Below are 27,500 nucleotides of genomic sequence, written 5' to 3' on the forward strand. Positions count from 1 at the left end.
TATATATCAGATGGAGAAATCATATACAATGTATTTTTTTAATGTACTGGTTTTAAGCATATACATACTGTATATATATATATATATATATATATATATATATATATATATATATATATATATATATATATATATAATATAGAGAAGCATTTATAATGCTTTTTCAATGTAATGATTTTAAATATTTTATTATTCGATTTTCTTTCGCTTATTTGCTTTCTCTTCAATGAAAGTTTTTTGCAAGTGTAAAAACAATTTACAAAATTCTACAACTCTTTGTGATCTGAGTTTAAATGAAAATGACTGACTGATTGAGAGCATGTGCCATCAAACCAACAGGGTTATTAACGCCACGTTCTGACTAATGGTAATTTCGTTTGAATATCTTTATTGCCTTCAGCCTGCCCACTGGAATAAAAAGGTTTCATTTCTTCTTCGCAGCCTGGCCAAGGTCATCAATTACGTAGATTTCTCCTTTATTATTTTGGGTGGAAACAATTAGCCATAATTCTTTGATTAAACCATTCCAAGTTCATGGAAGGCTTCTTGATATATTGTATAGGATCTATGAATATTTAATGAGTTGTTTATCGAGCATTTTTTTTTTTCAGAAATTAACCACACGGGCTGAGATTGAATGTTACGTCCTCTCGCATCCCGAACACGTTTTTAGTCACTGTATTGCCGCGTGTATAATCAGATTATAATTGCTGAATAGCATAATTCCAAGATTATACGAAGCTGTGTACCCAAGCATTGCAATCATATTTCATTTTTATTGGTTTCCGGTTTAAATGATAAAATGTAACGGCGAACGCTGGGTTTTATCAAACGACCCAAATATACTCCCTCCCTGTCCTGTCCGGGATCGAACGCTGATCTATTTGGATGAGAGTTGAAGGAGCCAAGCAATTTATTGAAAGTGAGAACTTGGGAGAGAGAGTCTCATAATGATAAATTTCATCTTCCAGCCAGTCTGGAAATCACTGGCTTTCAGTAACCAGGTACAATCTGATGAGACTGGTTGGGAAATTCACATTAATATCCATAAAAGGGGATATATTAGTAATGAATGTATTTTTCCTGTCATTTAGATTATCTCTTCGCCGAAAAGTGTACAGTTGTCGTTGGGGACACGTTTTGTAGAGGGCCAAGCATTTTACTGAATATCGGTGGGGACATGTCTTGCAGAGAACCAAGCATTTTAACGAATAGGCATAGGATATGCCTTGTAGAGTGCCAAGTGTTTTATCGAAAAGCATCGGGATATGTCTTGTAGAGAACCAAGCATTTCATGGAATGTCGTTAGGGATGTGTGTTGTAGAATGCCGAGTATTTTATCGAATGTCGTTGTATGAACAAGAGCCATTTTCATCAAATGTCGTTGGGGATATGTGTTGCAGAGAGCCAAGCATTTTATCAGATGTCGTTGGGGTATGTCTTGTAGACAACCAAACATTTTATCGAATGTTGTTGGGATATGTCTTGTAGGGAGCCAAACATTTTATCGAATGTCATTGGGGATATGTCCCGTAGAGTGACAAATATTTCATCAAATGGTGTTGGAGATATGTCCTGCAGAGTGCCAAGCATTTTATAGAAGGGCGTTGGAGATATGTCTTGTAGTGAGCCAACCATTTTCTTGAAGGGTGTTGGAGATATGGCTGCAGAGTGAGGCATTTTATTGAATGGTGTTGGGGTATGTCCTGTAGAAAGCCAAGCATTTTAGCAAAAGGAGTTGGGGATATGTCCTGTAGAGTGCCAATCATTTTATCAATTGTTGCTGGGGATATGTCTTGCTGACAGCCGAGTACTTTATCGAATGTCGTTGGGACTTGTCTCGTAGAGAACCAAGCATTTTATTGAATGTTTTTTGGGATACGTCTAGTTGAGTGACAAGCATTTTATCAAATAATGTTGGTGAAATGTCTTGTAGAGAACCAAGAATTTTATCAAATAGTGTTAGGGATATGTCTTGTACAGTGCTGAGCATTTTATCAAATGGCGTTTGGATAATATGTCTTGTAGAGCATCAAACTTTTTATCAAATGGTGTTGGAATATTTCTTGTAGAGTGCCAGGAATTTAAATGAATGGCATTGGGGTATGTCTTGTACAGTGCCGAACATTTTATCGAATGGCGTTGGGGATATATCTAGTAGAAACCCAAGCATTTTTATATGGACTTTGGAGATATGACTTGCAGAGAGTTAGGTATTTAACTAAAAGTTGGTGGGGATAAATCCTGTAGAGTGCCAAGCATTTTATCTACTGGGGTTGGGGACATACCCTGTTGAAGAGCGTTGGAGGTATAACTTGCAGAGAGCCAAGCATTTTACTGAATTTCAGTAGGGATATGTCTTGTTGGCAATCAAGCATTTTATCAAATGGCGTTAGGTTATGTCTTGTAGAGAGACAAGTATTACCTAGGCTGTGGGATTGTGGAGTTGAGTGGCCCTCTCTGTTCTTCCCTTCCTCTGACTCTTAGCTAAGCATCCTACCTAATTGGACAACCTACGAAAATCTGAATGTTATTAAAATAAACCTTGCCTTTTAAGTCTGCAGGACATTGCTCAGTAGAGAGCAATGCTTTTTCTTCTTCACCACTTGCAAAAAAGGCAGATATCTTGCTAGTTAAAAGCATTGAAGAATGCAGTTATCCCTCAATGAAACTTATTTAGAGAAAATAAGAAACACAGGGTTTCTGAGGTGAGTTTCTAATGGTGTATTATCAGTATCATTCGTTTCTGCCAATTTAGTATTAAATGCACTGTCATTAAGCAGCCTTACCCTTTTATTCCTAGTCCTACCATGTCCATGAGAGAATTTTATTTATATCTTTCAGTATGACAAAACTAATTTGCGTATACTTCACTTGCATTTGCACTTGTTTCGAAGTTTGTGAAATGTGTAAGATGAGAATCTCAGTGCTCACTGCTCTGACTTTCAGTGACACACTCATGGCCTGGGTGACCACTTTGCAGCTAAATGTATGACCAGATATCTTGTAACATTTAGGTGATACTGATGCACAGACTAAGGATGACACAGAAACTCCATGAACCTAGTTTCTCATTTTCAATGTCAAGCGTAGCTCTTGATGCTTTTCAGTGCCAGATTAATGCAAGGCTTGTAAACATTTTTTGGTGTAGAGCACGCAGTGGTATTCACTCTGTGCTGTGTAGATTTTAATACAGCCACCGGTTATCTAATATTTACTCCTTTCCATTCAAACAGTGTTAACATCAGGCCCACTCCTTTATCAATTCCATCTTCTATTCTTGAATAAATATATACACTACCCCCATCCAGTCTCTCTTTTCCCATTCTTTTGCACTCTGGTCCACAATGAGCTAAGATGTCTAGTCCTTACGCCTGGAACTGGGAACCATGCCTAAATTGTGCCTACCCACTCATGTGGCAAAATCCTTTGAAGCTTCGCTGATTCAGTACACTATAGGAGATCCAGTGCCTGTCTATCTAATTTCGACCAAGGTCATGGTCAATGATGAGTCAATTGATGAGTCACAGTTTCAACCCCGCACTGCAACATCTCACTTGCAATCCCATCAGCTACTTGTACTTTACTATTTTAACTCTTGACTGCCCTCTTCAGTTGTCGCTTCCACAAGCATTGTCAGACGTAATTCCCTTCTACTCTCACATACAGTTCTGCCTCTCTTCTGTCCTCATTCATAGTACCCTCAAAACGCTGACTCTATCAACCCAGGCATAATTTATATTCTCTTCTGACAGTATCTCAATCTTTGCATATTTTCTACTGAGATCCGCTTGCTCAGTAACTTTCTTTTGGTATTGACTTCCCCGCAGAATAACCTCTTATTCTCTCTGAAGTCCTAGCTTGCCTTCTCCTTCCTTTTTGTCTCTCATCTTCTTAACTACCTAATCCATCCTCCTGTAATTCTGCTCACAGTCCTCCCCTCTATCTTGTAATTGCACCTCAAATATTCTACTTTTTTCATTCTCTAACCTTCTTATTTTCTCATCCAGCCACTTTGCAGAATTCTTGTTCCCTCTTCCCAGACTTCCATGCCCACAAAGATTTCTTGATGGCTCCATAACCCAATCCTAAAAATTGTACATAGTCCTCATCTACTACTTCCAGTTCTAAATGTTTAACTTTAGCCCATTTTTCATCCATTTTCTCTTTATGTGTTTTCCTTACTTTTTCCTCGTCAAACTCACTCCTCTCAGTTGAACTTAAAGCTATAATTTTCATTCCTTCCTCTCTATCTTGAACTTTCACCTATGTTAACCTTTGCTTTTGCCAAATTATAATCAGACATACCCCCAGTCGCTCATTTCCTCACCACTACATCAAACAATATGATTTTCCATCTACTATGATTACTAAAAGACTTACTAATAAACTCTATAGCTCACCTTTTTCTCCTCTCAAATGTACTTGTGTATACTTTTCTTAAAGAACAATGCATTCCCAGCAATCAAGCCCTTTTCCAAACAGATTTCTGGAAGACTCTATTTTCATTTACTCCAGTAGTACACCACAAACAACCACACACACATACACACACGCAGATGTCTGTGTATATATTATGTATATATATATATATATATATATATATATATATATATAAATATATATATATATTTACATTTTTCCTGGCGATTTAGTTTGAAATATCCTCTGTGAGACAGGTAGCAACAATTTAAGGTAATTTAGCCTTGTGATTCTGACTTCGTGGGTCCAGGAAAACATAAAAAAGAGGAAAACAAAGGGGAATTTCATATGAGCGTAAGGCTCTTGTTACTGAGGAAAATATTACGTAAAACACGTGGGCAAACTTGCAGGAGTGTATTTACATAACTAACGTTAGTACGGGAAAGAGGAATGCTAGTAGATTATTGATCCTGGAGGGGATTCCTACGGGATGAATGAAACTGGGGAATTCCAGACACAGTCCAAGAAACTTCCACGATATAGGGTCCCACTGAAATGAGAGATATGCACATTATACGCCAGTAATGAAAATAGACAAAAGAATAATGAATTCGTAGCTGCACTGAGGGTGCCAAGGGGCTTCGATGAATTAATAATAGCTTAGCACTGCCGACACTCGAGGAGCACGGACATTTGTCAAGAGATTCGGTGATTACTGGCTCTCAAGTTAAGTAAATATTATGAGACAAAAGCGTGACTGAATGGAGGTCTTCCAGAGCACTTTACCGTAAGGCAGAGTTGGTTCCAGTGTAGAAAGCGGTCCGTGGATGACTTGCGATTTCCGAGTGCGAGCTCTTCCATGTGTTAGGATGCACGGGCTTCAGTACAAGGGCAATGCGTGGGAATTTCACGAAGGGCCGGGCAATGGCATGTAGGCATCCGGCAGGTCAACGGTGGAGTGAACACGTGGCTCGTGGTCGAAGGGCACGAGGAGAAAGTATACTTTGAAAAGGGCCACGTGGTTAGCTAAGGGCACTGCCAGGTGTTTGGGGCTTCTTCGCTCCCTATCTTCCAGCGTGCGTGTGAGACCGAGGCCTCGTGGTTTTCTGCTTTTATCTCCTCCTATGGGGCAGGGGCACTTCCAGCATATGGGGGGTTGAATCATTTTCAGCTGATGCCTGCAGGGGGAGTTTTGCCTGTAAGAAAACGACCAGACAGAAATCACTTTTGCCTCGAAGAAAGATCTGCTTAAAGGGAGTGGCCTTAATCCGTTTTAAACCCTTGTATTCTGACCGTGCGAAGTCGATAGACGGATGTGTCTATCGATCGAGTGGCTTGCAGTAAATGAAAACAACAAAACAAACAACAGCAAAAAAAAGGGCAATTTGCTAGCGAGTTCTTGCTAATCATAAATTTATATATATATATATATATATATATATATATATATATATTCTTATATATATATATATATATAATAATATATATATATATATATATATATATATATATATATATATATATATATATATATATATATATATATATATATATATATATATATATATATATATATATATATATATATATATATATATATATATATATATATATATATATATATATATATATATATATATATATATATATATATATATATATATATATACCGACAGAATGTAGTACCTAAAGATGCAATACATTTGTGTGAGTTGTAATGAAAATATTCCAAAAGTTTTCTCTCGATGGGCTAGAGAAAAAAATTAATAAAATGGTTTATGAACAAACTGGGTGAAGAAAAATCAGGAATTCCGCAGGTCAAATATTTGTGTTTAGATATATTGTTCTGTAGTGTATGGAATTTAAAAATCCCATTCTGACGGATATTCTTGATTGCTAGAAGGCATTTGACCGCATCCCTAGACTAATTCTATGGAAGGTCGTGCATCACGCTATGGAATTCTCCTGAAAGTCAATCTAATTTAAAATTATCCATGAATGAAGCAGATACAAAGGCAATGATGATGGGTTCTAGTCATCTGAATTGCAGCAAACAGCTGTTTGCCCTTGTTATAGGTTTTATGATAAAAAAAGAAAACATTCTGAGAAAAGGAAGGGGTTTAGACTGGAGTAATGAGAGACACGCCAGACTTAGAATATGCAAACGTTCCTCGGTTAATTAGGAAAGCACCATGAGATTCACGAAGCCTGCTTAGTAGAGTACATCATATCTAAAGAACCCTTATAAAATTCTAAAAAAATCATGCACCTAGCCTCTAAATTGATGCCATCATAATATTTTTCTAGTTCAATGAATGCCACATACAGGTTTTTCCATTACTTAAAAACTTCCCACCTGTTTTATAACATGCACTTCATCCAGATACCCTCTTACTTTTTTAAACACACCAGTCTTCACTTGTCAGTGCTTTTGTCATTAGTCTTACTATCGCAATCAGAATCTTACCATACACTTTCTGTGAGTAACAGTATGCCCATATAACTCCTACACTTGCCTCATTCACTTTTAATTATAGAAAAGAACAACTGCCTCTCACGCCTATTCTTTTGGTATCTTTCCTTTGCTCAGACATACCTTCTAAACCATGGTCAGCCACAGACCACAGCATTTCACTTATCAACTCTTAGTGTCTTTCCACGCTTTAACCTTACAGCTTAATTTGTGAAATTTAGGCTGTCAATCCAAGCACTGGTGGACTTTCAGGCCCTCAACGATTAAAACAATGAACAGAAAATAAATAAAAAAAAATAAATATATAAATAAAGAAATAAACAAAAAAATAGAAAAAAATATTAAATATTATATATTAAAATTAGTTGGACAGCAATATAACAGGAGCCAGAAAATAAAGAATGTGAAGTACTAGGATCTTAAGGTGGAAATGGGAGAAAACCCCCACAGTGGTACCAAGAAGTAATGGTTAGAGAGGTTGGATAGCAAGACTGAAGAAAGAATGTGGGAATGGAGTAAAGTAAAAGGCTAGAATGGGGCGTAAAAAGTTAAGTATACCTTAGTTTAACCAGACCACTGAGCTGATTAACAGCTCTCCTAGGGCTGGCCCGAAGGATTAGACTTATTTTACGTGGCTCAGAACCAACTGGTTACCTAGCAACGGGACCTACAGCTTATTGTGGAATCCAAACCACATTATACCGAGAAATGAATTTCTATCACCAGAAATAAATTCCTCTAATTCTTCATTGGCCGGCCGGAGACTCGAACTCGGGCCTAGCAGAGTGCTAGGTAGAAGGGACGTGGCAAACTTTAGTAATGCATGCAGTGCACCATGTGAGGTGCACTGACGACACTATCCCCTAACGGGGCACTAACGGCGCTGCACTAAGTCATAACTGGCCTTTTTATGTCCTCAGCAGTCACTTCCGCAAGCATTCTCAGCATCATACTAAGCCCCTTCGAAGGGTGTCTCTCTTCTGCATTCCACTAAAGCTCTTTTTTTACCTTCTGCTCTCTATTTGTATCACTTTCTTCTTGACCATCCTATTCATCCTCCTGTATGTCCAAAGGAGGACTTCTCTTCTGCCGCACATCTGAAATTCAGTGATCTTTTTCCTTCACTAAAGCTTTTATTTCGTTGCCTTCTCGTCATAACTTCCTGTTCTTATGTGTTTTAAACTCTTTTCTCCTTGTGCTGACCCTCTCACTTCCTTGTCTTGATCACATGCGCGTTTGCACCCCTTTCTCACCAACTTACATCTATGTTAACATTTGCCTCAGCCAAATAATGATCAGATTTACAGAAATAGAAATGGAAATTCCATGGTTCCTGGGGTTTTATGAGCAGCGGAACTTGCATTATGAGTTTTACTCATAAAACATAGACGCAGATTTTATCGAGGCCCTTTATATGCCGGGAAAATTTCTTCACCTTTGCGAATGAAGACCAGGAAATTATCCACTGATGATTAATCATATTGGCTTGCAGATTTCATTGCTCGCTGATGAAAGAGCACATATGCTCCAAGGCATTCCTATTGTCATGAAAACAGACAAGAAAAAATAACAGGTAAGAATAAAAAGGGAATATCATGAAATGGACAAATGTCACAATTCCCAGGAACCTTAATACGCGATCCGTTTTTATCAGTCTCCATGGGAGAACTTTTCAAAATACGATTCAATATTAAGGATTCCAAACAGATGGCCGTTTAGAGAGAATTCTTTACAATTTTATAACCTCCGCAGCTGAAAAAGACTGCTGTTAACTTCCAACGGAAAGGCGATTTTAGTGTCATAAAAGAGCCGGGTGCCAAATCTACGAGGAATGTTTTGCACTCATAAGGGACGATGGAAACGATCTCTTGTTTTCCAGATGGGTGACTGTGCTTTCATTGCAACCGTTGCCGTATTATTAGTAGCTTTCTCAGCTTGTTAGCTGATAAGAAAGTTGCGCCTTTTTTATAACTCCTGTCGCAACGTCGACATACAACAATAAGTTGAAGGTATTGCATTTTAAGTTTTACCTATTAAAATAAATTCCTTCTACAATGTTCTTTCCGTGCTATCTTTAGGATGCGAATACTTTTGGTCTTATTAAGATAATGGAATAGGAAATAAATTGTCCACGATTGTCTTTGGATTAACATTCTAAGCTTGCTAAGAAAAACTCGGTGCTGTTGCAAGGGGGAAGTATGTAGCAAGGAATTATTTATTGAGGCAAGGAAGTTGCAAAAATTCATAAAAAATACTGAACGAAAATACAAGAACTTATGTTTAAAGTTTCCCAACTGTTGTATATCTTTTAAATTGAAAGACAGAAGGTGATTTTATCTTTCTCAACAAACGAGAAACAAATGTATACTTGTCATGAAATAGACATATCCGTGTGATAACAGGTAAAGATTTTTTTTTTGTACAACAGTTTTCTAGCTCAATGAAAATTGATATTTTATTAGCAAACCTGTTCCTGTTCATCAAGTTATATTTCACAAAAAGATACATACAGTATGCAGTATTTCTTAGACATTCCAGGGAGGAACGGAATCGTCTGTAAGTTTGCATTAGACAGCACCTGAAGACAGTAACTATGCAATAACATAAATGTATTCAATTTCCATGCTACTTCTGTTTCATATCATTCCTTTTCGCCACACAGAACAAAATCTGTCTAACTATGAAGATTTCAAGGACTGATTTAAAAGTGACTGACAACAAAAATTCATTTTGGAGGAAAACAATTAAATGGTGTATCTACAGACGTCAACTACAAAAAAAAAAAACTCTTACTGACCCTTTTTAAGTTCTTGAAAATATATATGAGAAACGTTCAGGCTAATAATCTGTATTATAACTGTGGAATTTAGACTGACTTCCTGATCAAGGTAAGAAAGAGTTCTGATGAGATGAATTTCGAAAAACATGAGAAAAGGTCTCAGAAAATGCTTCTTTTACTAATTGTGATAACAGGTGAATCAGCTCAAGGAAAGCAACATAACTATTGGCTTACCATTCCCTCTTACAAGCGGAGAGAGAGAGAGAGAGAGAGAGAGAGAGAGAGAGAGAGAGTACAACTCTTGATTATACAGTAATCCGTCTAAAACAGGAGATCCGGCAGCCACAATTTAATATTCAAGCCCGACTCTTATTAACTGCGAAACCGAATAACAAGGACTGCTGCTGAATAAAGGGTTGATTTCGGCGGTTTATGGTAGAAGTAAAATCGTTACAAAAATTTAAAAGAGATGCGAACAAAGTGCGGTAGCCTTTCGTACGTAAGGGCGAGGATTCCTTTGTCCAGAGATGCCAGGATCGGCCTTAATGATCTCAGCATATCTGACGATCTGCTCAAGTTCTCAGTAAATGTGGGCATTCACTAATTGCTGTTTTGGACCGCTGTGAATTGTAAGCCGGAAAACACCTCACCAATTAAATACGTAATTGACTGCACGGTGATACTGTTGCCATCCTCCACCAGCAATGAATTAAAAAAAAAAAATCACATTCAAGAGATTTTTTTTTCACTAACGTGATGAATCTCATTTTGTTGGTGTAATTCATTATCACACGAATATTTTACTCCAAAAATAGATGCATATCGGGTTACATTTTATTCAAGCATGACAGTGTAATAATTAGTTCTTTTAAAACCACGATGTTCTCTTTGTCTGTAATCACAAGCGAGCTTACGCACGTGCGCGCGCCTACACGCACACACACACACACACACACACACACACACACACACATATATATATATACATATATATATATATATATATATATATATATATATATATATATATATATAACCAATTCTTAATTCACCTTATTTCAACAGGCTCCAGGGAAATAGAAAACATTAATATACATAACATTATTTATTGAAGCTGTTCTTTAAAGCGCAAAATCAAGGATGAAACCTTAACAAAGAAAACTTGTACAGCATCTGCCTCTTGATGTCCGTACTCCAAAGAAACATTATCACATTTATCCCCCATTATACATTCCGAGCCATTTGCCTTCGTCTTGTACACATATATACTTAAAATTCCTCAGCAACAATACCCTTCGATTTCAAAACCTCTTCCGCACAATGTAGCGTGCAATTTCTCGGCCTCCTCTCCTTTGTCCTCCTAGTAATTCCAAATTATACGCCCTTTTCTTCCATCTTTCATCCCCCATTCTCTCTCTCTCAAAGGGGCCAGCAGTCACATAATTCTATAATTCTATAATCAAACATTCCATCGATGCTCGTCTTTTCTCATAATTTTGTTATACATATAAGTTTATCACCTTTGTAAATCTTTCTCTTCCACATATGCAGCGCGAAAAATATTTATCTTAACTTGGACCTCTCTATTTGCTTTTTCTTAAAACATCTGCACTTCACTTCACTTCTTCCATTCCACAGATTCTCTTCTAACACTGTGAAATTCCTGGGGCCTTACTCGCTGTGACTTTCTGTGATTTGCCTCTTAGCTTCTTACCATCATCCATCACATTTATTCCCAAATAGCTGTGCCAATAGACCACTTGTATTTTTTGTGACTGCTGCAATAGCATTCATTCATTGGTAGTCTACATATTCCTTGTTAACTGTATCTTCATGACATTGTATGGCATTGTATTACATCTAAGAGAGTCAGATTACAATGGTACGGTAATTTAAATAAATAAAAAGTATAAAAAAACTGGAAAAAACCATCATATGGGATTGTAAGCAAGTAAGGCATATGCCAGGTAGGGAAATGCCCCTAAGGAGTGAATGACGATTTTTCTCTTTCTTACAAATGAAAAGCTGAAAATGTGGTGTTCAGTTATCACTGTGTATAATGCTGATTTTGATTGAGAAATATAGATGAATACGGAGGGAAGCAGCAAGGATTTTATGTAAGCTACAGGGTGTATGTAATTTTAAGCGTTGAGTTCCTCATTGTGAGGGTGGGTACCATTCTCGGCTAGCACTCTGCTGGGCCCGCGTTTGATCATCCGACCGGCCAATGAAGAATTAGAGGAATTTATTTCTGGTGATAGAAATTCATTTCTCTTTACAATGTGGTTCGGATTCCACAATAAGCTGTTGGTCCCGTTGCTAGGTAACCAATTGGTTCTTAGCCACAAAAAATAAATCTGATCCTTTGGGCCAGCCCTAGGAGAGCTGTCAATCAGCTAAATGGTCTGGTTAAACTAAGGTATACTTAACTTTTTAAATGTTTGAGGCACGATGTAGTGTAGCTAAGTTACCTTGTTCACACTAATGGATGCAGTTTCATAGTCGTTTCAGGCAAGATGACCTCGTTTATTCTGGGCAATTAGCCAGTATGCTGCTTTTCTTTAATTACTTGATTGTGATGATTAAGAATCCATTTGAATGTAATGGCCAAGTCACTTTGATGTATTTGCTTAACAAAATGCATAAGCAGCTAACAACGGCCAGGCTCTTAATGATGAGGGAGTTGTCTTACAATAGTGAAAACCGATTTGTAATTAGGTTTTTAATAGGCTAAAGGCATACAAAACTCATTTGTTTTAGGCATCTCTATTGGCGGGTGCCGAGACCAACCAGTGTTACTTTGGCTTGTTATCTACATGTCACTTCCGAGGTGCTAGTGCTAAACATGGCGGAAGCTCAATGGGACACCGTGTTTAGTACTAGCCCCTAGGGGATCAAAGTATTATATACACCCATGTCTATATTGCGTGGTCGAGAAATTATATTAATAACGATATCTTTGATCCCCTAGGGGCTAGTACTAAACACAGCGTCACATTGCGCTTCTGCCATGTTTAGTACTAGCACCTTGGAGGTGACGGGTAGATAACAAGCCAAAGTAATACCGACCAATCTAGGTACAAGTGATTCAGATGCTGAACATGGTCTTTCAGAAGTAGAGACACAAGATTCCTGGAGCTACGGACAGTTCAGAAAAAGTGAAGAACGGATGCATTGGTGAAAAAAAAAAGATGGCTGCATGAAAGATACATATCTTGATCACACAAGAATTATTTTTAGTAAAAGCATTCACAAACATTAAAACATAATATGTAAATACGAGTAGCCTTTAAAGTACTTTGGTCATTTTCTAGAAAAAAAGGATTAAATTTGACCTTTCTCAAGGCTGTCATTTTACTGAAATTTCTGGTAATTCTCCAGAACAGTTCAGTATGAAGAAACAAGGATAAAAAAAATTTCCTGTTTAATTGTCTTCCAAAGGAAGTTAATAATACAATATAATTTTAGTAATTTCCTAAACTCTAACAATTACTAAGAAAATCATTGACTTGATAATTGCTTCATATGGATAGGTCATGTTTTTCTGAGTCGAATGAGAAGTTGACACTTCGCTGGCCACTTAGTTATGAGATTTATAAGCCCTATGTTATGCTTCATAATATAATTCTAGTATATGGCATCAGGTCATTGATGGATCGGCCTTGGTATGTCCTTTCTTGCCATACACCGACGCCAGGGGCAAAAGTGAAGATAAGAGTATATTTTCCTTAATTCGAAAGGAAATTGGTATTGTTTGCCGGTCAGTTTTGTGTCAGCTATAGCTAGCACAAGATGTATATGAACCTTGGATAATTCGCATAACCTTATTCCCACCTCCTGAGTTTGTGAGGACTGTTTCATGTATTAAGGCGAATTTTATAGACTAAATAATAAAAAAACAAATACAGAAAATCTAGCTTTATTCATGCAAAACCACAGACGAGAATGAGCTGGAGACAAGCTGCTTCATGTGTGAGAAAAGTGTGGATGATGCTATTCCCTATTTTCACGTGCAGGTCCACCATAAGCCAAACGACTTCAGGCTCTGCCTCATCGGCAGCAATGAATGCCTGGAAAAGTTCATATCTTCAATCATAAATGCCTATGGCTGTCATGCTCTCTCACATTCTTCTTCCTCGAATGCAACTTCTGATGAGTTCATACACGTAACTAAACCTTGGTGGATAACTGGTACTCTTACCATTGGGTTGCCTGGGTGATGAGAAATGCCATCCACAGGTGGTATTGTAAGGAGAATTACATCCCCCACGAGAATGAGAGGATCATTAGATTGTTCTTCAGGGGCTACATGAACACCGAATATAAGATAGAGGAGGCAGCTCTGAAGAGCAACATCAGCGTCCATGTAAACCCCACCGATGAACAAAGTAAAGTCAACCTTACAATCTACTATAAGAACTGGAAGACTGTCCAATACCTCATGAGGAAGAGCCCTGTTGCTAGCAATGATACCATAAAGAGGAGAGCAGTTTAACAAATATTGTGCCCAGAGAATAACTACTGCTATTCCTAGTGCAGCAGATAAAATAATTTTTTCACTAAAATACTTCAGTTAATGATACAAGCATGAAATTTGGTACATAACTGCTCCATAGGGGACTTTTTGAAAATTACTGGGTGTCCACTCAAAAATCCAAGACGGCTGCCGTCTTTCAAGATGGCCACTAGGCAAGGTTTTAACATGGGATGCATGTGCATCTGGGCATGTTTTTATGCATTCATTTTGTTTATACACATTTTAGGTAGTCCTACTAAGCAAAAGTAAAATGTATTTCTGTTAAAGATTTCATGTAGCATATATAAAGAAAGATGGCATCCAATATAGCAGCCAAAAACCTTAAATAATTATGTCTCAGGACTCAGTAGGCTGTAAAATTTCTTCCTGTTCAATATAATAGTTTGCAAGTCTATAGATAATTTAGGTGGTGGTTTTATCTTTAGTTTTAGTTTAAAAGAGTGAATGTCAGCATACAACCAGGGCACACTGGTGAGTTCACTGCTGTGTAACTCAGCATGGGGTTCAGTGTCAGCTAATCTTACTTTACTTACTCCCTACTTAGCTTTGCTTTAGTGTATTTTAGTAGTTTAGTGTCCCAAATGCTGTCTAATAGCCCCATATCAATTACCTGGTAGAAAGTATATATATAGTTGGTAGATCTAGTTAGACAGCTGCGCCTGAATTGACAGGAGGTGTCAGCGCAGGAGAGCTGAGCCAAGGGTGAGTGGGGCTCTATATGACTTGTTCATGTACTTACCTGGATGGTGTACAGATCACATAAGACTTAAATGGCACTGGATGAATGATCGGGCTAGGTGTAGGGTGACCGAACCTAGTTGTATCCCATACATCAATGTGCGTATCAGATTAAGGTGGTAAAAGGATAGCCCCTTGGCCTTAGTCAAGAGCTCATAATGACAAGTGTAAATTCAATCACAGGTAAAAAGAAAACCGACTGGAGCAAATGTTGCCTTTGCCAGGAAGACAAGAAAAATGAAGGTCTAACTTCACCGTTAGCCTCTGTACATCATAATCCTGAACATGATGGGTATGTAATGATTTCAACAAATGTGCCATCGTTCCAGGAGATTGGTGAAATGCCGCTTAACTTTGACCCAGCAAGGCTGGATGAAGGCAGTGGCATAGAGGCAACATTGCGACAAAACATGGCAAAATACCACAAGAGCTGTAGGGTCATGTTTAATAATGCAAAACTTGATCGTGCAAGAAAGCGAAGATCTACAGTTGAAGGCAGTGAACCACAGGAAAAGCATGCAAAACAGCGGTGAATGAGTCATGACAATGAAGCATGCATTTTTTGTGAAAATGTGGCACCTGTATCAGATCTTTGACAAGTAATGACCATGAATCTCAAAAGGAGACTACATGAGTGCGCTCACTCACTTAATGATGGTAAATTATGGGCAAAACTAAGTTCAGGTGATGCAATTGCACAAGAGCTGAAATACCATCTTGTATATCTCACTGGCCTTTACAATAGGGAAAGGTCCCATCTTAGAAATCTTGAGAAAGAACAGTGTCACAGTGAAAAACCAGATGTGTATCCACGGGTTCTATCAGAGCTGGTTAATTATATTACTAAAACCAGCTTGAGTTCAGATGGTCCTGCAATATTTCCTCTTGCAGACATATCCCAATTATACCAGCAGCACCTGGAACAATTGGGCATTGCCTCACCCACTGTAAATACAAGATTAAAGGACAAATTGTTAGCAGGAATCCCTGAATTAGAAGCACACAAGAAAAGAAGAATTGTACTACTTGCCTTGCAGAAAGATGTAGCTTTAGCCCTATCTCAGGCATCTTGTGATTGCTAAAGCAGCAAAGATACTGAGGAAGCATATTCTGGATCATCATTCCAGGTTTGATGGCACCTTTGGTGAAGGATGCATCAATGATGCCATCCCTCAAAGTCTGCTCCAGTTCACTAGTATGGTCGAACATGAAACAGTCATAAAGTCACAGTTAAGGTTTGGCTCATTAAAGTCAGACCTGGCTATTGCTCAGTTCCTGCAGTACAACTGCTTCTCAAAACAGAGGGAAGGAGCAAGTGTACATGGGTGCTCAAAGGATAGGGAAACTCCTTTTCCAGTGTTCATGCCAAAACCAGGAAGAGAAACCTGGTAGAAATGCTTCATGATCATGGCATGAGCATTTCCTACGACAGGGTGCTGGAGATATCAGCCCGACTGCGAGATGCCACTGTCACCAAGCATGTGGAAGAGGGTGTAGTCTGCCCACCTGTCTTGAGAGAGGGGTTGTTTACCACTGCGGTCATGGACACCATTGATCACAACCCTTCAGCAACTGTGCTACTACTTCTTTTCAAGGGACCAACATTTCGGTATTCCAGCACCCTGCCAAAGACAATTGGGGGGAAGAGTGTCAGCCAGTACAGTTTGGGACAGTGAGGGTAAAATCTGTACCCGAGCTACCTGACTCCTTCACAAATATGTCCCCTGCTTCCTTCAAGTCCAAAAATGCTACAGGCTTGGGCTTACATGCACAGCTTTGTGTAGCTGCAAATGTGAGGCGTAATCATAATGTGAGGTGTAACTATAATGTTGCAAGTGATGCTTCAGATACATCTGAATGAGAATTTCGTCACACTAAAGGATGACACCATGCATGCATCTTTAAAATCTTGCATTCATTTCAGGCTTAAAAAAAGACATTGAGACAGTGCTTGAACAAAGATAAGATACTTTATTATCATACTCCATCAAAGTCTTGTGCTTGTATACTTTTCAGTAGCATTATGGGGTCCCTTTCCAAGATGTAATATTGATAACAGCCCAATAGAAATGCTAGAAACAGATTCTCTCGCCTCATAAGTGTAGGCATAGATAAACATTTTCATGCCTCTATCTTTCTTACTTGCAGAGTTCCCAAGCAAAATGTTTCATGGTGGCCATTTCGTATGCCATCTTTATCACATTATCACAATGGTAAACATAGTAGTAGGAGCTCTGGTGATATCTTCAATTAACTCTTCTACTCAGGAAGACATTATCTGAATAATGATTGACGTATTTATTTCAACAATGATTTATGATTTACTCAAAGTATCAGAAATCAAAACAACAGCAGCCATCTTGAAATTTTGCGTGGACACCCAGATTTTTCAAAAGAGGGTGTTAAAATGAGTACTTGTGCCAAATTTCATGCTTGTATCACAAACTGAAGTATTTTTCTACTTATATGCTGCACTATCCTACGTTAGTAAAACTTTGAATCACCTCTCCAAGAGGATTGCCAACCACCTACAGGAAGGGGCGGTCTACCAGCACAACATGAGAGAGCACGGCAGTGGGTCCCCCCCCAACACATCAGAAGGAATACAAAAATCCTGGTTGGCGACATCAACCATTGCTGCTTCCGATATAAGGAGGCCTTGCCATCCTCCGATGGAAACCGTTGCTCAACATGGTCCAAGAAACATTTCTTCTCCCTACCACCATCAGGAGAACAGAAGGTGCGTCCCCTGGGATAACCCCTCAGTCACGTGGTACTTCAGGCAGCACGCCCTATAAACAAAACTCCCAGGATCTAGCTAGTGTAGGCGCTGGGGGGTGATCCGTGTCCATCTCCCCTCCAGGGAAAAATCATATATTTTCTAGTTCTGCATACCAAGACCTTTCAAAAAAGTCTGGGTAACACTTCCAGATCAAGTGCGTCTTTCCTACAAAGCCCATTTTCAACATTTTGAACCGTCTCGAGCTGCAAATATACTTAAAGTAGGATTTTGTTGATTAATTCACTAAAAGACACTATTTTGCACAAATTAGTAGTCTATTTCAGTTACCAGGATGCCAAAGATAACATTTTAGTTTGATATATACATAAAATTCAGTAAAATTTTGCCTATGTAAGTTAATTTCCTCCATGTGAATTAAAACCTACGCAAAAGCCGTATGATTTCCAAGTGCTAATCTATGTGATTTTCCCAATTGAAGTTGACATTCGGTATTCGTTTGGATTTAGTTAAGAAATGTTACACAGGGAACAATATCCTTATAAAATATATGACTTGAATAGATTGGGAAAACGTTTGTACATGTTTATGTGCGGAATAAGAGACTGCTCGTAATACAGGTGGACAGTGGTGAGTATAATATGTTGAATGCTAATTCGATGGAGACGATTGGATTTCTTACGATGAAAGGGAATTTTTGTTTGGATAACTTAACTACTGTAGGTAGAAGAGCTAATTCTGAGATGCAAGTACACGATGTGCATGTTTCTATTAACCACATGTAAAGTCGGGACAAGTTGAGAACCAGAACAGAAAATGAAGTGATATTATTCAGGAATAATTAATGAGAGAAGCTTATGGGAAAGTGGAAAGGCCGATGTTCGTAGATTTTAAAGTTTTGAGCGGAGGGAAGTTTCAGAATGTTGCGACGAGTTTGTATGATGAAAAACTTAAAAGTTATGGTAGTCTTAAGCGGATGCTTGAGTAGTGGAGGTGGCAAATTATAATGCAAGTGAAGTAAGAGATGCGAAAGTATTGCTGCAAAATTTTGGTAACAGAAGAGCGTCCGGGAGAAACAAATTGTACATTATCAACTGAACCTCCCCATCAGGACAGATTTTATTTATTTATTATTTTTTTAAACGGAATGAAAGATAAAAATGGCTTTGATTCAACTGACGAATTCGGAGAGCAAGTAGGGTTGCAGTTGTAACAAATAACAGCCATTAATACGTAATTTTTCAGTGAGATATGAGATCGGGAAGTTAGATCTTGATAACGTGCGTTCTAAACCACATGTCGAGATTTGAATGATTTGGTTAAGGAAAACTTTGTATTTATAAACATCCGATGAATTGCAAAACTATTTAGATATACATATAAGCAATATCGGCCGTAAAAAGTTCGTAATGTTGGAAATGGCAACTAAAATATAAGAATAAATGAAATGACTCAAGATTTGACAAACAATTTTTAAAAACTCCTAGAACTGTGGCGACCAGCATAAGTGTCCTTGTCATTTAGACATCTATTCCTGGCAAACTATGGATGTCATGATACTGAAGTTTACACATCTATTCCTGGTAAGTTAATGATGTCATGATACTGGAGTTATATTCAGAGGAGAGAAAAGCTGCACAAGAAAAATTATGTTGAAACGGAATGAACGTTGGGAAGATAAGTAATCAGGTTGTTGCAAATGAAAGAACCTTTTTAAACCTGATACATCTGCTAGCAATATAAACCAAATTACGGTAATTTTGCTGTAAAGGCTGGTTTTGTAAATAAATTCTTTAAAAAACACAGTGATTTAATGTGATTCTGAAAAAAGATCGGGCTATAGATGCGAATATGTGTTTCCACACTAATATGCTAGGCTGCGCCAATCCACAAACGACGATGACACAAGAACTCGGCTAGCTTTTATGACACTTCCTCAGAGTCGCAGTGCTTGATACAAGAAGATTCTCGAATCTTTGCATGGCCGCTTGAAGGTCAAATGTCGACGGTGATGGTAACACGGAGCAGAGAAATGAATGGTAAAGGTTTTTGAAAGTGCCAACTGACAATACAATTTTAGCAAAAGAGCGCGACAGTCATAAGAGCACTCGAAAATTTTGGTCGGAATAAACGGTGGATGTATTCAAGACAAGTGCAATGTTCAGAGATTATAAGATGAGCTTTTTATGGGGTCAGTTGTCAAGCGCTGGATGTGGAGTTTCGAATGTCCGTCTTATAATAAATCGTTCAAAATGTGAACAGTTTCATAAGTTCGTGTAAAAATGAAGCTGCTATAGTAGCCGTTGTCTTCCTTTCATTTCTTTGAACAGTCTGCAACAATAAACATATATAAATATTCGCTAGAATCTGAAAATTGATAAAAGGTTGGAAAAGATTCATATTATGCAACGTAATTCGATTGCATTCCTGCGGTGGCTGCATATAACAGTCACTCCTCCGCACAATTTTATCCTCCTCAATGTTGGTGATGAAACAGCAAATTCTCGATATCGGAGTTCGTTTGATTCTGACGAGACACCAGTACAGAAAAAAAAAAAAAATTGAAAATGCGTAAAAATCAACAGTTTAGATATATTTCAAGCCTTTTCATGATTCTATATTGTTTTTGACTGAATTAAATGAAATGTCGTGTCGTTTTCCACCAATAATTCCAATGTGAATACTTTGCTCGGGCTTTGTATTCTGACCAGCAAGTCGCAGAAATTCTTCGGTGAAATAATGTTCGCTGTAACGTCAAATTGACATGCACAGGGAGACGAACGAATGGCAAATCAGAAAATCTTTGGTGTGAAATGAGGCGGAATGCCGTCAGGTAGCTCGGAAAGCTGATATCAAGGATCCGAAGATGAGAATAATAAGATTTACCACTAGGTAACTATCTAGCTTGAATCGGAAACTAAATCTGATCATATATACTGTGTGTATATATATATATATATATATATATATATATATATATATATATATATATATATATATATATATATATATATATATATATATAAATATGTATAATATGTATATATAGATATATATATATATATATATATATATATATATATATACATACATATGTATATATATATATTATGATTTAACTTTTCCATACATTCTTGCGGAGCAAGCAAGGAAAGTTACAAAAGAAGGTTACACGGAAGATTTTCTGAATAGAAGAGGAGAATAATTACAGCTTAATAAATAAATAGCCAGTAGGTAATAGATAAATAGCCAGTAAGCAAACAATTCATGTCAGAAAACAGATTAATGCATACGTCAATATAAATGAAGAGAAGTGGGTATCACTAAAACAATCATGGTACAGGTCGATTTTAAATATCATAAAACTTACTTTTTTAAACTTGTAAATATCACATGTTTAACAGAGGAGAAACTAAAAGGCCTCTGGTGTTTGGTAATGTGATATCGTGGTGCAGTGACCTGCTAGTGCTCGGTAGAGCCGATAAAACGCTCTAGATTTTAAGACGAGGAATCTTTCGTCATCACTTGAAATCTCCAAGGCAACTGACGAAGTTGAGCATCAGGTTTTGTTAGCCAGACATCCTTGCATACAACCTGGCTCCCGTCTGCAGAGTTATTTATGTTTCTCGTTCAGCCGCTTTGTAACCGTTGTCGATGATGGGGTAACATCTCATCTCTTTTACTTTCCGCAGCATTATTCCTCAGGTTATTGTTCTCCTGCGTAATCAGTCCTTCCTATTGATCAATGACCTCCAGACTGTGTGTTATGTTGATGCTCTTTCTGATGCTCCAACCAGTCCTATCTGATGTCATTCCATTCCATTTTTTTTTTTTTTTGCTTTTAGTCTTGAGTTGCTCCTTCTTGATGCATTCCAGCTCACAAGAATGGAAATTCTGGAATTTTATTTAAATCTTTATTTTCAATTGAGATAACTAGTTACCTTGTCTCCTGTCCGACTTATTTTTTTTTGTTTCCTGGCATGAATCGAGCTTCTCATTTTCAACTAAATTTTGTGCATTCAGGTCATTACAGATTTGTCTCGAACATATCACTCAGGCCAAACTGCAGAATCTACCTCTAAAGATTTTGGTCTATAATTGTGATGCCTTAGGTTTTTTTCCTTCATTCCAGTCCTTAAAACATTTGTGGGGACTTCATCATGTGATTTCAGTATTTTGCGAAGATCCGGGGCACCCTGACCTTACCTCTTCTCTTACTCATACTTTCTGCTACCAGGTGACTTCTCTGCTGATACTGTTTCGGTCACTCTTCCATTGAGCTCAGTGGAAGAAGAATTCCTCATTCTGTCAGGTGGTCTCACAAATGTCATTTATTGCAAAACTGACTTGGTGAAAATTGATAATCGTCGAATTATTTGGTGTACTGATTATTATTTCTTTCCTCTCCTGCCAAGCTTTGGAATTTCCTTCCCGCTTCTGTGCTTCGTGCATTTCATGACCTTTCATCCTTGTTTCCTTCTGTCCTTGGGTAGATGTAAGCACGAGGGTCTGGTTGCCGAAAAATAAGTTAAGTATATCATAGTTTAACCAGACCACTGAGCTGATTAACAGCTCTCCTAGGGCTGGCCCGAAGGATTAGATCTATTTTTACGTGGCTAAGAACCAACTGGTTACCTAGCAACGGGACCTAAAGCTTATTGTGGAATCCGAACCACATTATAACGAGAAATGAATTTCTATCACCAGAAACAAATTCCTCTTGTTCTTCACTGGCCGGTCGGAGATTCGAACTCGCGACCAACAGAGTGGTAGCTGAGAACGTAATGGCCCTTGCAATAACGAAAGTAGTTCCTTTCAAAGTCAGCAGTGACGGTCCTATCGGACGGGCGCAAAAAATAAGACTTGTTGCGTCAAGTTTCTTCCTTAAGGAAATTTCCGTGCAATGTTAATTTTCATTTCAAATAAATGATTCTACTTTTCCTGGGCACTCTTGCAACTACTAACATGGAAACTCGAACTAGCTTTCAGTGAGATATAAAATAACTCTTAATTTTCATTAATTTGTTATGCTATTAATAAATAGTCTTGTACCTCTTCCTTGTCAGTATTACCTACGATAACCTAACGGTATGAATACCTTAACGTCTGATATGATAAACGAAATATGTCGCTACCGAGCTTTATTTTAATACGCCTCCGGATTTCTTTAGAAAAGCGGAGCCGCAACTGATTAATTACCGGAAAGTTCGCTCTTCTTCATTATACCGAGGGCACGCATTGTGTTTGCGCTTCAGTACGCAAGATATAATATTCCGTTACGTATCTTTTAAGATTGCTTAGAGCTAATATGGGGTTTCGAACAATAATAGTCTTAATGAAAATCATTAAAACAAAACATTGGATGAAGAAGAAGATGAAGAAAAAGGAAAGAGAGAGAGAGAGAGAGAGAGAGAGAGAGAGAGAGAGAGAGAGAGAGAGAGAATGATGGTAACCCAGCGGAGTCAAGTTGTGGTGTTGTAATGTAATGTTGATATGGAAAGCATTTGGCGCTCGCTCATAATGAATTTGTTGGCTGAATTCCAAATATGTTATGAGTGCATATCTACATAGCTTAGTGTGCCTGAGCGCGCACGCATGGTTACGTACCACGTAATTGGCCGACTGGGTTTTACGTGCATTGTTCTCATTTAGGTCAGTATGGGTTTAAATAGCGGAAAATAAACATCATTAGGATGCTATATGAAGGTTTGTTTGGTTAATTCCACAGAACTTTGAAAGGGGCCAATTTACACAAGTACTTTTTAACTTATCTGGTCGTTTTGTGTGGGATGTTTGCTCGTGTCAGACGAGCGTATAATTGTGGCACTCCGCCTAACCTGTATTTTAATATCTCTTCCGTTTTTCAAATGGGATTCTTATAGACGCAAGATTTTTTCATGACCATCATGCATCCAATTTGAAGCTGCAGATCATTTGTTAATTTCACTGACGGAGATGTTTCTAATTATGAGTTCAAGAAGTTATTTCTTTGTAAAGAACGCAATTAAACACAGGTTTGGGAGTTATTTCTAAATTTCAAGTATTTCCAAACTCTTTATAATGGATTTCTTCCCTCAGCGTGGTGGCACAAAATATTACTGACTTCTTTAAGCTCACTGTTGTTCGTTTTATATTTCTCTTTCAAGAAAAAAGTGGTTCATTCTGCTTGACTTTTTGTTTAATTTTTCAGGGAAGAATGAATAATACTAATTTGCGTTAGCTGGTGATGAACAGCTATTGGGTTTTAATCTAATACTGCGCTCGCTGATTTTTCTTACACTGAGGGAAATGCTTTGAACGTTCTCCACTTGTATCTGTGATAGATTAAATTCCGAAAATCAAATTGAACGGTAATGGTTACGAACGGGTAGAGATGTTTGTTAACAGATGAAAAACCGGCAGATAGTGGTAATACGTAAAAAAAAAAAAAAAAAAAAAAAAAAAAAAAAAAAAATATATATATATATATATATATATATATATATATATATATATATATATATATATATATATATATATATATATAAAATTCTTTAATAATAACAACTTTCAGAATCATCTACATCTCTCACTATTTTGTTATGTCCTTTGCTTTCGTTGACCCCCTTCCTTTTTAAAAGCTCTCGGATGTCCCAGGTGTTGCTGCTGTCTAAGAGAAAAATTGATGGCAGACTGTCATTCATCCTGACAGTTTTGCTGCGGCTTAGCAATTTCGACTTGCGCCTAACCTTCTGTTGCATATGCACCGCCATTCATGGGAGAAATGCTACTTTGATATTCACCACTCTACGTCTTAATCACATGGTATCTTAATTAACTGATCTCCTTATTGCGAATCTTGGGGACAGTGTTGTTAGCCTCCTCAAATTACGAGGCTTATTATGAAAGCAAGACGTGAAATCACTACCATAGATGTACGCGACCCAGTCTGCTAATTTAACACCAACTTCAAAAGCTGTTAGACTTTACCCTCTAGTGAGTTTGTTTCTGAAGATGTTGTCATCCCTTTTCCGAGTAGAGGGTAAGGTAGGGATAAGGTTACTAACCGTGAATGTACCCCACCCTTCCAACAGATACCGTGACATTCAATAGAGGTTGACCATAGATTAACATGCCAGTTATAGTTTCTGCCTCCCAATCCTCGTCATCTAAAGATTCGCGCTACAGCGAATGTGTTGCCATGAGTTCATTGCAATTGAGCTATTTATATACGGGGTATTTTTGTGCTTCTTGACGGCGCTGGGCCGTATGGCCCAAAGTTCATACGCTCATTCATTCGTGTTTCTTGGTGTTTAAACAGTCGGTGATGACGATGAGCTCGAAGATAAGAGATTTCCTAATTTTGTGAGACTATGTCGATAAAGAACGAATGGTCTTCAGTAGAAAGTTCCAAACACCGTCTACAGGATCGAGGGAACATCGCGTTTGCCTTAATTCGTGCTGAAAGCACTGCAGGCATCTCCTTCCTGCCAAACATGCAGTAAATAACGACGCGCCTCCCCAGTATCGTTGCCGTTTTCATATTTCGCCCACACTCTTATCCTGTGTCTCAACCACTCTATCACCAGATATATATACGTCACGAATTCCATTTGAAGCATTTTCGTATGCGGGAGAGATCTAATGTAACTTCGAAATACCTTGACAGGCCGGTTGTTATATTTTCCAGCGACCAGAAAATGCTTTGGGGAAGAAAATATCGCGGAGCCTGGGCGGTGCCGTCTTGTTATGATGCATTCTTTCGAGCATTTTATCGCGTTTCGTGTCAAATTTCAAGTGCAAAATCCACCAGAGACAGAGGCAAATGGAAAGTTGAAACTGAGCGAGACGAAGAGAAGGGAAGGGAGGGAAATAGAAGGAGAAAGGGCTGAAGGGATGTTTGCATAAAATATGACGCAAAATCGGAGTGAAACGAAGGAAGGCCGGCCGTCGAAAATACGAGAATTGCGTCGGGTGAAAAGAACGAGAGGTCTGAATAACGGGGAATGTAAAAAGCAAAGACGCAGAGACCTGTACGATCAAAGAAATAATTGTCAACTGGGGAAAGGATGGCGAAATTTCTAAGGGGAAGACAAGCTCAGACCCGTAAAATAAAATAAGAATGCCTGATTGCTTTTTCGCGGTATGTAAAACTCTTACCTACAGAAAATAACATTTTGATATGCGAGTGTTATTTCCTAGTATAAGTGGAGAGAGAGAGAGAGAGAGAGAGAGAGAGAGAGAGAGAGAGAGAGAGAGAGAGAGAGAGAGAGCTTTGATTTTCCTTTTCCATAACTGACTGGATTCATAAGTATTAGGTTGTTGCTCGCATATTTAGATTTTCACTGTTCAAGATTTTCGGAAATTCCGAGACTTTCGACGTCCGGATTCGAGAATAATAATACCAGTATCCAGGGCGTGCTTACAATGTTTGACGTTACTCCGTAGCCAAGAATAAAATAGGTAGCAGCCTTAAACAGAAAATGCTTAAAATTAGAACGAGGCGAAACGAGAGGGAACTCGTTGTTTATCGCTGGGTACGGATAGCGGAGTAAAACGGAAGCAAGAGGCGACGGGAATCGTTATTCGCGGTTAGTCAGGTTTCGCGGCACACCCAAATGATGATTTAGTGACAATGCACTGACTAAGGTTTCTGGAAACCAGAACGAGAAGCATAATGGAATTTCCCTCTTATTAAGTACCTTCCGAGCGATGAGAGGCAGCAGATACCATGAAAAGAGAGAGAGAGAGAGAGAGAGAGAGAGAGAGAGAGAGAGAGAGAGAGAGAGAGAGAGAGAGAGAGTATTAGCTGCCAAACAGAGACGTTATTGTTGAGAATTTGCCGAAACTTGTTCATGTACTCTCATGCCAAACTTGTTGACATTCCAGTGGTTTTCGTATTACATCAAGATGATCAACTTCTTGAATCTATTGTACAATACACTTATGCTTCGAGACTTACGTTTAGAATCATCAAGTTTTTATTTATAAATCTTTATAAGGTTGACTTGTTCGCCGGAATAGTAGCAGCGTTAATGAACAATAGGCAGGAATAACAAGCAGAGAGAGGGAATGAATAGATCCGATAATAATAATGGAATTAGAAAAATTTCTGTCACCGAATCCTGACGCAAAACGATAAGATATATCCCACGTGCAAAGAAGTTTACTTGTCATACTCAACAGCGTATATTTTCTTGTCCTCACTCATAACATGCTGTCAGTCAATCGCCTCTTACGATTCCCTAAGCTTTGCATATTCTCTTCCTTTACGATTCCCTAATGGATCAATTTGGACGAAAAAGGAATTATAGTAGGGTGGTTTCAGTGTACCGAAAATTCGTCAGTTGGTGAGAAGTAAAGTGAGATCATAAGTCCTTTATTAACATCTGTTAAAAATCTTAGTTTGGAAGAACTCCATTATTCACTACAAGAAACACGGAGTAACTCTTTACCTTCAAGGCATAAGGCATTTCAATCGAAAATTCTTTTTATCAAAAACTAAACTAATAAGTCACATCCATTTGAAACCAGTTGGACAAAAAAACAAAATTTTTTGAAACGCAAATTGTTCACTCCTAGTCTGTTGAAAAGATGCTGGTCCACTTCCTATGTATTCCATTATTTTGATTGTTCCCGACATTTCCCAAAATTTTTTTATCACTACTCGTTGTCAAATCATCAGAAACACTCTCCTAGCCCCCGCTCGATCATCAAAGCACCACCCCCGAAGGCTTTCCTTCAGCCGACTGAACAACAGAAAGACTGAGGGGGTCAGGCTAAGGCCACAGGGTGGGCGTGGCACCAATGACCATCTTTTCTGGGAAATAAC

The sequence above is a fragment of the Macrobrachium rosenbergii genome, chromosome 59 (genome assembly GCF_040412425.1).
Source record: "Macrobrachium rosenbergii isolate ZJJX-2024 chromosome 59, ASM4041242v1, whole genome shotgun sequence".
NCBI classification, from domain to species: Eukaryota; Metazoa; Arthropoda; class Malacostraca; order Decapoda; family Palaemonidae; genus Macrobrachium; species Macrobrachium rosenbergii.